At 33.1% G+C, this 13,307-nt stretch overlaps 2 pseudogenes; both read right to left on the bottom strand.

Moving 5' to 3' along the window:
• Positions 1–1,415: 1,415 nt before the first annotated feature.
• Positions 1,416–5,912, bottom strand: LOC116142883 (annotated as a pseudogene).
• Positions 5,913–9,615: 3,703 nt separating this feature from the next.
• LOC116142921 lies at positions 9,616–12,558 on the bottom strand (annotated as a pseudogene).
• Positions 12,559–13,307: the final 749 nt, after the last annotated feature.

Raw genomic sequence — 13,307 nt, 5'->3', positions numbered from 1 at the left:
ACAATCGAAACCCTAACCCAAAATGGGTTAGTTCATAGCTAAATTAACACTACAAAAACGAAAAACAATAATCTTCAAGTTCAACGTAATGAAAAGTAAGAGAAATGACAAGAAATCTCCCCAAATGATGAATCCCTTGGTTCAAAATCGAATCTTCACTCTTTATTGCTATCTCTCCAAGCTTATCAAAGAAAATGCAAAAGATGCTAAACCTAATTCCTGGACACCTTTGACAAAAAGGCTAAGTGTTTCTTTTATATCTCGCCCCAAAATCCTTAGAAAACACGCACAAAGTAAAACTATGCTTTTCACAAACTGGAATTTACGACAGTCGCCGTGGCGAAGAAGAAATTTTGCCGCGGCGAGAACCACAAATCTGGTGCTTGACTGGCTCACTTCGCCGCGGCGAAGCTTCTTGAAACCTCTGAAATTTACAGAACTGCCACTCTGCTTGGTTCCTCGCTCGATCTTCGATTCTCTCTCTCTCCTCCTTTGGAACAAGCCTCATCATGTTTTATCCTGCTTTAGAACTCTCCTAACTTCTGAGATCCACTAAATTCTGAGTCAAAAATTTCCAATTTTTTTTCCTTATTTTCTCAAAATGTCCTTTTTAACCTGAAACACGAAATGTAAAGAATTACACAATTCATATCAAATGCACTAGAATATCTGAATTCCAATTAAAAGTCTAATGAAAACTATAATCCACGGATTATCAAGTGTTTGGAGGAGTAGCCATGAGGGTGAGGGTATGTGTTTGTTTTTGTTATCATTGATGGCATTGATCAAGACTGACTCATACCAATTAAAATAAAAGGCTTTTAGAGATTACTTCTCAATAGACTTTGCTGAGATTTTATTCTATTTTTAGCAAACATTACAACACGATCAACAACTACCTAATCATAGATAATACAGAAGAAAGTACATACTGATTTAATGTTACAAATAGGAACAACTGCCGACTAATTCCACTCACCTCAACATAACCCATGAACACACGTTGCTTAAACGTAGGCTTTGAAGATTGAATGTTTAACCTGTCAAAGGTTTATCCGAATGCTTTAATCTATTGTAGGACACATTAAAAACAAATACAAAAAACAAAAACAAAAACAAAACAAAAAAAAAAAAAAAACTTAAAATATCCTTATTTCATCATAAATATAAGCTTACATGAGAATAATGTTCAATTATGTAAAACCTATTATCTTAACTACTACGTACACGTACCGTCGAAATCCGGTGGACTACTTTGGTTAAACTAGAAGGGATTTAGAGGACTTTATAAAAAGAAAAGATTTGAGCTGATGAACAAACTACACTTGCTTTAAACATCACACACTTATGGAATCTGGGATAGTTTTCAATAACGTCAACATCATCCATTGAGCCGCTACATCTAACAAGACCCCCCAAAGAGTTGCTTCACTACTAATGACCATTGGTAAGTGAACCATTCTCACAGCTGGTTTTCTCAGCATCCTTCTGAGCATAGAATCTCCGGTACATTGAATCAACCTCGGTGAGATAATATGTTCCTGGAGCCAAAAGGCTAATGTCTTTGTTCGTCTGAAGTCCTTTGATCCATACCTATGTTCATTTACCTTCAATACTTCAACAAATTTCTCTGGAGAAACTGCATCAAAAGCACATATCCATGGAAAAGTTTCAAGGATATTTACATAATATATTCAATTATAGTTCTTATCAACACCAACAGGACCCCTTGTATGACTAGATTAGATGCTCAACTATATATACTTGAAAACAGCCCAAAAAGTTGATGTGTGTGTGGTATATTGGTTCTTTACAGAGCACATCTGCAGGGAGCAATGGGAATTACCTCAGTCCTTGACTTCAACTTCGCGCGCAACATTCATCACAGATGCAATGTTTGACAAGCTAAGGGATTTTGACCTTCATTGAGTTTCAAAGAGAACATTGTAGCAGTTAAACCACTACCATATGAAAACTACCACCCGTTTGCCAGCCTACAAGTTATCAAACAGAATTAGGATCTGTATGTACTAACAGACCGAGAATGTCAAATTAGAACATAAAGCAATTACCAGTTCAGTGTGCTTGTTGTAATAAGGAAGCCAATGCTGAATATAGAGATGCTGTGTATGTGTTACCAATTTGTTTTGGTATTAAAGTGGTTGGCTGAACCTTTGCATCATAAAGGGGCTTTGCAACTTGTTGGGATACCTGAAGAACCATGATATCAGCAGGAGCTCCAATTTCAACATTTAAACATTTTGTGATTTATATTCAAGAAACTTTGGCCTTGATACAATTTGTAATAGGGCAATTAATAGGAGACATGCAAGGTAGCACCGAGGTTACTTGTCATTGCAGAGCTATTAGCTATATGGAATAGGAACCAAAAAGTGCCTTGCATTGCAGACCTATTAGCATATTGGAACAGGGTAAATGAGGAAAGTGAACATCTTTTGGTACTTGAGAAGATATTCAACTAACTGTCACTTTGCTGTCAAACGTAAATTCAAATCACCAACCTCACTGTCCCCTAGAATATATAAACAAAAAGAAAAGAAAAATTCCTCAGAATACTATAGCCAGGGTTCAAAGCAGACCTTTTCCAGATCCCGGCTTTGGTAGCTTTCATCACTGGATAAAGTTGAAAAGGGTCCCAGCTTTCTTTAGCAACCTCTCAACAACTGAAAATAAAGCAAATAAATCATCAATCACCAGGTACATGTACATCAAATTTAAAAAAAAAAAAAAAAAAAAAAAGAAAAAAGAAACCAAGATTCTAAAAGCTATAATACTAAAGAGAGGTAAAGGAAAAAAGGAACCTAGCATTCCTCAAGAAGTCATTATAAAAACGAGCAAAGCTTTTCTGTACAGCTGCAGTAGTTCAAAAGATTAAAAACAATGTGTAAGAAACAAGCAATTGCTTCACTTATTCTAATATTTCGATGAATCAAAATAAATAACTCTTGATGAATCATAATGAATACAAATGCACCTTGTTATATGGGAATAAACACAAAATAGTCAACATCGACATAGAAAACTGTTTGCCCTCCGATTTCTCATACCTATAAAAAGGAAGGCCATCAGGCATTTAAATAGCACAATCAATCACTAATATCCATATGGAACAGAAGTAAATGCTTTCAGGACTTTAAATGCAGACTTACTTGCTGCATAATGTTATAACAAGCAATCAAGAGCCACGAGGTAGCAAGTCTGAGAAAGTTTCCCATCAACAACCTACAGCTAATTGTCAACAGATGAAATCCATGAGGTATTAGAGGAAAAAAAAAGGCCAGTTGCAGTTCAAGTACAATAGCAAATGGTTAAGATCAAGATGCAGGGCAGTTATGTGTATTTCATATATTTGAAATTCAAATATTTCAAGTAATTGCTCTGTCAAAGGCAACCATATACCAACTAAAAAGTGATTTCGTTTGTTATCCAAAAAATATATATACCACTAAAATGTTACTCAGTGTGCAATGGAAGCCCTACCAAAGAGGAGCTTTGGAGGAGGTGTCTAAAAATGTTCTCATATATTACTATCTGGCCAGCAACTTGTCAGCCACAAATTACATGGACTAAAAGTATTCAAAAGATGCAATCAAAATCCATCTGAAATTTGCATAACCAGTCAAGAAATTATCAGGCGAACATTCTATACAAAAACTTCGGCAAAAGATGGCCCTCGTTGAATCAAGCAGCAAAATTCATATATATATATATATGTCAAAGGGCATGGCAAACATTACCGGGTATTCACTAGCAAGGTTTGGCTTGTAGAAATCATAGGCATGAGACATTGACTTCCCTAAATTTGCTTTCAAAAGTAATAGGAGCATCAGGTCCTATGCAGGGCAATAGCAGCTGCTCCTCCAGTGGGCCTGGCAGGTCCTTCTGCATAAACCTGTTACAAAAGACATGCCGTAAAACATAGAACAATAAAATTTGGACTGCCCATTGATATTTTACCCATTTTTGTGATATATTCATTTCTGTTATATTCCACCCAGTGAAATGGCAAATAGTAAATTTAAATGCACTCATGCCCACTGGAATCACAGCTCACTGAAATTTAACAAAAGTAATGTTTGAAGAAATTTTCTCATACCGCACTGTCAGTACACACAACAAGTCCATAGCGTCCGTCCCATGAACTACTCTCCACCCAGTTTACGCAGTTAAATAAGGCAGCAGTTTCCTCCATAGCATGCATTAGTTGAGTCAACACCTTCAATGTCAGTATTTCCGTATTTCTGTTTATTTCACGCAAGAAAAATATTACTACATAAGGAACACATTTTAAACAGCCCGAATCAGACTATGAAAAGGAAATATGCAACAGAGCTATACCCAGTATAATTTGAATTATATCACTGAATTTTACTACATAAAATGGTAAATATAGAGGGGATGCAAAGCTACCACGATCAAAGCCAGGTTCAGCCTTAAGCTACTTGCTCGTTTATTATCTGTCTAGATTTAAAATCTTAGGTGCAAACCTAAGTGCATAAATAAAAAAATAAATAATAAAAAAAAGAAGAGCTACTAATATTTGCGGCTTCGACTTTATTTGGTTAAGCTGAAAAAAATGATTCAGCTAACATCTTTCTAAAGGAAGTCCGCACTTGAGATTAACTATGGATCACATATACATCTACTTCAACTAAAAACAGTTGCAGCTCTCCAAATATTTACCCCAATTACATTTCAGACTTAGAATTCCAGTCACGCCTCATCCACTCAATGAAGAAATGCAATATTTCAGATGCTTAGAGCACACGACCGGAAAATACCTCAAAATTTGCATCAGGAAGGTCTTGATGGATTTGCTCTTGTCTATCACGATTTTCACTTCCTACTTCAAGACGACCAATTTGTTTTGGATCAAGCTTATACTCTCCAAGAGGGAAGTAACAACTGTCAAACTGGAGATCCCAGAGTTACACCAAAGGGTTAAAACGATATAAGCAACACTACTACCTGAACTATTAAAGAGTTAATATCAAAATACTTAAATAATCATAAACAAAAAAACAGGTTTATTTGCAGCTAGCATCATATAAAAGGGCGAGGGATCAATGTGGAATTGCAACCTCATTGAGATGACATCTTCCACCTCTGTGCAAATGCCATACAATCTTGCCCAAGTCCGATGGGTACTTCCTCTCTCCTCCATACAGAGCCTCCAAAGCTTCCTGTTTAGCAAATTGAAGAAAGAAAAATAAACTAAAATTTAAGATATTATGCAAAGGCAACTAGTTAGTTTACAAAAAAAAAAAAACATGGAGTTAATGAACCAAATTCATACTCAGAACACAACCTATTTCTTTCTTCTTGCAAATTAAACAAAAAATTAACAGAACCACAAATATAGTTCTTTCCACCCCAAAGAATAAAAATAAAAAAAATCTTTCTCTCAACTCAACCAACGTCAAATATGTGACCCTCCATTCCAGGAAGAAAGATCATGGTTTATTGTCATCAATATAAAAATCTCCCACCAAACTAACCATATAGGCATCAAGAGGTAATAGTTTTGATATAATTAACTTTTAGTCTTGCCTGATGATCAAAAACGTATAATAGTTCATCTTGTTTAGAGTGTTCGAGCGCTTTATTGAAATAAATAAAAGAAGGCATTAGATTCTATAACCACCAACATTTAAGAGCAGCCTGAATTCATCCACCAACTCAAATCATGCCTCTTGAACCAGCTACCTCCAAATAAAAATTTAAAAAAAAAAATCCCTAAAATTAAAGCTTGAAACACAATAAAACCGAAAAAAAAAATTAAAAAAAGAAACGAAAGATCAAACAACAACAAGAGTGTGAGATCGTCACCTGTTGAACACATACTGGGGGAAATAGATGTCAATAGCAAGGATTCCAACATTCTTTGCCATTTCTATTAGTCTTTGATTCTGAAAACAACAGCAAAAACAAAGATCAAAGAAAACAAGAGCAACAACAATAGAAATTTGTGTTGCTATGCTTTCTTTCTTGTAGGTGTGATGGTCAGGTGTGTTGAGCTGGTAGTTGTTTACAGAGAAAAACGAACCTCGAAAGTCGGAGACGGAGAGAGAAATGGTGAGACTCATATGAATGTGCTCCTCGGTATTTATAGACAAAAATTTTAATGGAAATTAGAAATTAATTGAATAGAAAAGCGGTCTTTCTTTTTCTCTTGCTCTACTCCAACGCAGACTTGAAGAGCTTCTGTTATGCTTATTCTTGGCTGCTCTATTTGATATTTGCCCCTTCTGTTCCAATTTATTTACTTCTTTTACCATTATATATCTTACCCGTGATATTACCTCACCAGTAATGTTACTGGGACTACATATTCGAAAGCAAAAGTTTTAAAAAAATAATATTAATATTATTAACCATTAGATTTGATTGATTAATGATTACAAAAAATTCTATTAAAATTTATAAAATAACATAAATTTATTATTGTTAGTAAACCGTTAGTCAATTAGTATAATTTATACTTTTAAGAGTTAACAAATATTTATCAAAATTTTTTTTTATAATTTGTTTTAATTCTACAAATTTAAGGATAGAAGATATTATTTAAAAAACTTCAAGGGCGTTTTTGTTTTGCAAATTGTAACAAGTTAAAATGAATTTCTTTGTTAGTATTAGGCTGGCGAGACCTAGTGAGAGTTGTCAGAGTGACAGCGCATTGTCAGTTTATATATATAACAGTTACTTATTTTTGTCCAAACATAAAATATTAATGACAAATCCACGTAAAATCTAATTACAGTATACAACTTCAATTATGATTTCCTCCTAATTTTTAAAAATCTTATTTCGTGTATGTAATATATAGATATTTTTTAATTATCAATGAAATACTTACTGAAATGAAAGAAAATCAAATTATAATAACACATTTTTGTTATTTTTATCGTGTGCATTTAATGGGATTTCTAATGCTATAGTTGCTTTCCAATAATGAAATCTGTGTTTAAAAACTGCTTTCAATAAGTATGTTAATATTAATTGAAATCATAAGAATATTTTTCTTTTCATTTTAAGAATTCAAAATACGAAAAAAAGTGTAAGTTTATAAAGAAGCGATTTAAAATTATAATGTCCCTAAGATTTAACAATAATTAAAGAAAGAGACAGGAGGAGGACGTTAGGCAGGCCTTTTTCATCCTCCTTTTCGTCTTAATCTGTATTTTTATTTACTATTTGTAATTTATAAGGAAAGAGGATTCTGTATTTGGACATTTGTGATTGAATCTAATTATAGAAAAAATCTCAGTATTGCATATAATGGAAAATTCCTCAAATTAATTGAATTTGGCATTTCGATTTGGTTTTTTCAAATTGTGTACCCACTACCCAGCAATCTGCCCAATCACTCTCAGATACCTTCTTACTAATTTTCTTTCTCCTTCTCTGCCTTTTGTTCTACATCATTCCTTCTTGGACTTAAATGGTATTGGTCACTGATTATCTTAGCAATCTCTATTAATTTCTCTTCATCTGGCGTATGACATCTAATTTTCCATTAGCTCCTGGCAAGAGGGGCTGCCGCCGTTGCAGGCACCGCTGCCCTATTTTCTTTTTAACTTTTCTAATTATTATAGTTTTAAACTTAATTTATTTTTTTCAAATTATATAAAAATGTCAAAATTACCAATTTAGTAAATACCATTTTTAATCTTATTAAATGCTAAATCTAACATTTTCTAACTGCATTTTGTCCTCTTTTAAGTAAGAAAAATGATATAGTTATGAAAAAATATACTGAATTCATGCACCGCAGATGTAACACCATCTTGATCATACATTAATTATGAAAATTTTTTTTTTAGAAAAAAGATAATACCACGTATATCAGTACATGAATTTAGTGTATTTTTTTAAATAACTGTAACATTGCTCCTTTAAGTAATTCTGAAATTTGTATCTCTTTTTTTTTTCATTTCAAAACACGTAGTCCCTTGATTAATATTATCTTTTTAAAAATATAAGCAATGTTATTCTTACAAAGATACATATAAAGAGAGGTATACAAAAATAAATTTAACCCTTAAAAAAAGAAAAAAAAGATAATTATAAAGATTAAGAGTAAAATTTATTTTTTTATATTTCTTTCTATATGTATATTTGTAAGACTAACATTTCTCATAAAAATAAATGTATTTATTATTTTAGATGCATAATAACAAACAATGACTATTATTAAGATGAAGAACTGACGGTGACAGGTCATTTTACTTTTCTTGTTACCCGTACTGACAACAAAACCCTTGCCAGCTGTAAATACCAAATGAGATCTTACTCAATTGGCAAAGAGCAAAGGATTAGCAAAATTTGAAGTTCGTACCATAGTTTCATTTATTCCAAATTTTTACTTTTAAATTAATAAAAAATTATTTAATTTAACGTTTAAAGGGTAAAATAGTAATTTAAATGGCATTAGATTTTAAATAAAAATAAAAATTTCAACTTAATCCTTTACATCTCAAATTTTTTACACAAGCACCCTTTGTCACTCGCCTCCCTCATGACAATCGCAAAAAATTAAATTTGACCGGATTCTGTCGCCGTTGGACATCACCACCACCACCAGTAGCTTCCCCCACTCATCCCCAACAAAACCTATCCATCTCATTTCTTTTTTCTCTTCTTATTCTTCTTCTTCCTTTCTTTCTTCTTCTCTCCTTCTCGTTTGCTCCTTACTAATTTGGAATAATCTCAACAAGTGAGATAAAAAAAACATATATATAAAATAATTAAAAAGGAAAAGAACATATACAAATTTATAAGAACTATTTCACACCTTCAATAAAGGGAGAACAACATTTTCCCATCTAAGGTTTGATGAAACGACACTTTCCCACCGTTCGTCAGGTTCTATTAGTGTTTTTAGTTAATATTTGACTGAAAATAAGAAAATACCCTTAAATAGTTTATTATAAATTAAAATTAGTTAATTCAAAATCTTTATTCAATTATTTATTAGTTCAAGTATAAAGATACATTTTTTTATTTATTTATTTAATTAATTAAGAATATTGATTTTTTGTGTTAATTAGTAAAAATGAAAATATTATAAATAATAGTGATGTGATATTGATGACATTATAAATAAATATTAAGATTATTTAACTTTAAACAATTTTATAGTATTACTCCTAAATTTTTAGGTGGGTTTAACTATTTTTTTTTTTTGAATTTTTAATATTTGACTTTTTGACTAATTAAAAATTTATAAAGTGAAATATTTAAAAGTATTTTCGTCTTTTCAATAAAATATTAACAAAAAACATAACAGAATCTAACGAGTAACGAATGATGAACAAGTGTCATTTTGAAACTTGATGGGTGAGAAAATATCGTTTTGCCTAACCTTGGGTGGGAACATTACGTTCTCCCTTCAATAAATTGAATCTGAGTTGGTAGAGTAAAGCAGTTTTTGCTTTTTGGAGTAGGATAAAACTCCACTGTTGTCCGTTGAGTGGTAGTTGGTGAAGAGTGCGTGCGGGGCGGGTATCTCACTAACTGTCCTTTGCTGTCAAACGAAATTCAAAATCACCAACCTCACTGTCCCCTAGAATATATAAACAAAAGAAAAAGAAAAAATTCCTCAGAATACTAATAGCCAGGTTTCAAAGCAGACCTTTTCCAGATCCCGGCTTTGGTAGCTTTCATCACTGGATAAAGTTGAAAAGGTCCCAGCTTTTCTTTAGCAACCTCATCAACAGAACTGAAAATAAAAGCAAAATATCAATCAATCACCAGGTACATGTACATCAATTTAAAAAAAAAAAAAAAAAAAAAAAAGAAAAAAAAACCAAGATTCTAAAAGCTATAATACTAAAAGAGGTAAAGGAAAAAGAGGAACCTAGCATTCCTCAAGAAGTCATTATAAACAAACGAGCAAAGCTTTTCTGTACAAGCTGCAGTAGTTCAAAAGATTAAAAACAATGTGTAAGAAACAAGCAATTGCTTCACTTATTCTAATATTTCGATGAATCAAAATAAATAACTCTTGATGAATCATTGAATAATAAGCACCTTGTTATATGGAGAATGAACACCAAATAGTCAACATCAGACATAGAAACTGTTTGCCCTCCGATTTCTCATACCTATAAAAGGAAGGCCATCAGGCATTTAAATAGCACAATCATCACTAAATATCCATATGGAAACGAAGTAAAATGCTTTCAGGACTTTAAATGCAGACTCTTGCTGCATAATAGTTATAACAAGAATCAAGAGCCACGAGGTAGCAAGTCTGAGAAAGTTTCCCATCAACAACCTACAGCATAATTGTCAACAGATGAAATCCATGAGGTATAGAGAAAATAAAAAGGCCAGTTGCAGTTCAAGTACAATAGCAAATGGTTAAGATCAAAGAGCAGGGCGTTATGTGTATTTCATATTTGAATTCAAATATTTCAAGTAATTGCTCTGTCAAAGGCAACCATATACCACTAAAAGTGATTTCGTTTGTTATCCAAAAAATTATATACCAACTAAAATGTTACTCAGTGTGCATGGAAGCCCTACCAAAGAGGAGCTTTGGAGGAGTGTCTAAAAATGTTTCCAATATTTACTAGTCTGGCCAGCAACTTAGTCAGCCACAAATTACATGGACTAAAAGTATTCAAAAGATGCAATCAAAATCCATCTGGAATTTTGCATAACCAGTCAAGATGAAATTATCAGGCGAACATTCTATAAACAAAAACTTCGGCAAAAGATGGCCCTCGTTGATATCAAGCAGCAAAATTCATATATATATATATTGTCAAAGGGCATTGCAAACATTACCGGTATTCACTAGCAAGGTTTGGCTTTAGAAATCATAGGCATGAGACTTATGACTTCCCCTAAATTTGCTTTCAAAAGTATAGGAGCATCAGGTCCTATTAGCAGGCAATAGCACTGCTCCTCCAGTGGGCCTGGCAGGTCCTTCTGCATAAACCTGTTACAAAAGACATGCGTAAAAACATAGAACAATAAAATTTGGACTGCCCATTGATAATTTTACCCATTTTTGTGATATATTCATTTTCGTTTATATTCCACCCAGTGAAATGGCAAATAGTAAATTTAAATGCAACTCATGCCCACTGGAATCACAGCTCACTAAGAAATTTAACAAAAGTAATGTTTGAAGAATTTTCTCATACCGCACTGTCAGTACCACAACAAGTCCATAGCGTCCGTCCCATGAACTACTCTCCACCCAGTTTACGCAGTTAATAAGGCAGCAGTTCCTCCATAGCATGCATTAGTTGAGTCAACACCTTCAATGTCATATTTCCGTATTTCTGTTTATTTCACGCAAGAAAATATTACTACATAAGGAACAGACATTTTAAAAGCACCGAATCAGACTATGAAAAGAGGAAAATATGCAACAGAGCTATACCCAGTAATAATTTGAATTAATTCACTGAATTTTACTACAATAAAATGGTAAATATGAGAGGATGCAAAGCTAAACACGATCAAAGCCAGGTTCAGCCTTAAGCTACTTGCTCGTTTATTATCTGTCTAGATTTAAAATCTTAGGTGCAAACCTAAGTGCATAAGAATAAAAAAAAAAATAATAAATAAAAAAAGAAGAGCTAGCTAATATTTTGCGGCTTCGACTTTTTATTTGGTTAAGCTGAAAAAAATATTCAGCTAACATCTTTCTAAAGGAAGTCCGCACTTGAGATTAACTATGGATCACATATACATCTACTTCAACTAAAAAACAGGTTGCAGCTCTCCAAAATATTTACCCCAATTACATTCACTTAGATTCCAGTCACGCCTCATCCACTCAATGAAAGAAATGCATATTTCAGATGCTTAGAGCACACAGACCAGGAAAAATACCTCAAAAATTTGCATCAGGAAGGTCTTGATGGATTTGCTCTTGTCTATCACAGTTTCACTTCCTACTTCAAGACGACCAATTTGTTTTGGATCAAGCTTATACTTCTCAAGGAGGGAGTAACAACTGTCAAACTGAGATCCCAGAGTTACACCAAAAGGGTTAATACCGATATAAGCAACACTACTACCTGAATCTAATTAAGATTTTATCATCATAATACTGAAATTAATCATAAACAGAAAACGGTTTATTTGCAGCTAGCATCATATAAAAGGGCAGGGATCAATGTGGAATTGCAACCTCATTGAGATGACATCTTCCACCTCTGTGCAAATGCCATACATCTTGCCCAAGTCCGATGGTGTACTTTCCTCTGCTTGCTCCATCATGACCTCCAAAGCTTCCTGTTTAGCAAATTGAAAGAAAGAAAAATAAACTAAATTTAAGATATTATGCAAAGGCAACTAGTTGAGTTTACAAAAAAAAAAAACATGGAGTTAATGAACCAAATTCATAACTCAGAACACACCTATTTCTTTTCTTCTTGCAAATTATATGACAAAAAATTAACAGAACCACAAATATAGTTTCTTTCCACCCCAAAGAAAAAAATTAAAAAATCTTTCTTCTCAACTCAACCAACGTCAAATAATGTGACCTCCATTCCAAAGGAAGAAGATCATGGTTTATGTCATCATAATAAAAATCTCCACCACCAACTAACCAATATAGCATCCCAGAGGTAATATGTTGATATAAATTAACTTTTAGTCTTGCCTGATGCAAAAAAACGTATAATAGCTTCATCTTGTTTAGAGTGTTCGAGCAGCTTTATTGAAAATAAAAAGGGCATTAGATTCTATAACCACAACATTTAAAGCCTGATTCAATCCACCAACTTCAAATCATGACTCTTGAACCAGCTACCTCCAGAATAAAAATTTAAAAAAAAAAAATCCCTAAAATTAAAGCTTGAAACACAATAAACCCGAAAAAAAAATTAAAAAAAGAAGAACGAAAGATCAAACAACAAACAAGAGTGTGAGATCGTCACCTGTTGAACACTACTGGAGGGAAATAGATGTCATAGCAAGGATTCCAACATTCTTTGCCATTTCATTAGTCTTTGATTCTGAAAACAACAGCAAAACAAAAGGATCAGAAAACAAGAGCAACACAAATAGAAATTTGTGTTGCTATGCTTTCTTTCTTGTAGGTGTGATGGTCAGGTGTATTGAGCTGGTAGTTGTTTACAGAGAAGACGAACCTCGAAAGTCGGAGACGGAGAGAGAAATGGTGAGACTCCCATGAATGTCTCCTCGAGTCCTCGGTATTTTAAACAAAAAATTTAATGGAAATTAGAAATTAATTGATTGAAAAGCGGTCTTTCTTTTTCTCTTGCTCTACTCCAACGCAGCTTGAAAGCTTCTGT

The sequence above is a fragment of the Pistacia vera genome, unplaced genomic scaffold, assembly GCF_008641045.1.
Source record: "Pistacia vera cultivar Batoury unplaced genomic scaffold, PisVer_v2 Contig421, whole genome shotgun sequence".
NCBI classification, from domain to species: Eukaryota; Viridiplantae; Streptophyta; class Magnoliopsida; order Sapindales; family Anacardiaceae; genus Pistacia; species Pistacia vera.
The sequence above is the reverse complement of the archived record's forward strand: the minus strand, read 5'-3'. Positions and strand labels throughout refer to the sequence as shown.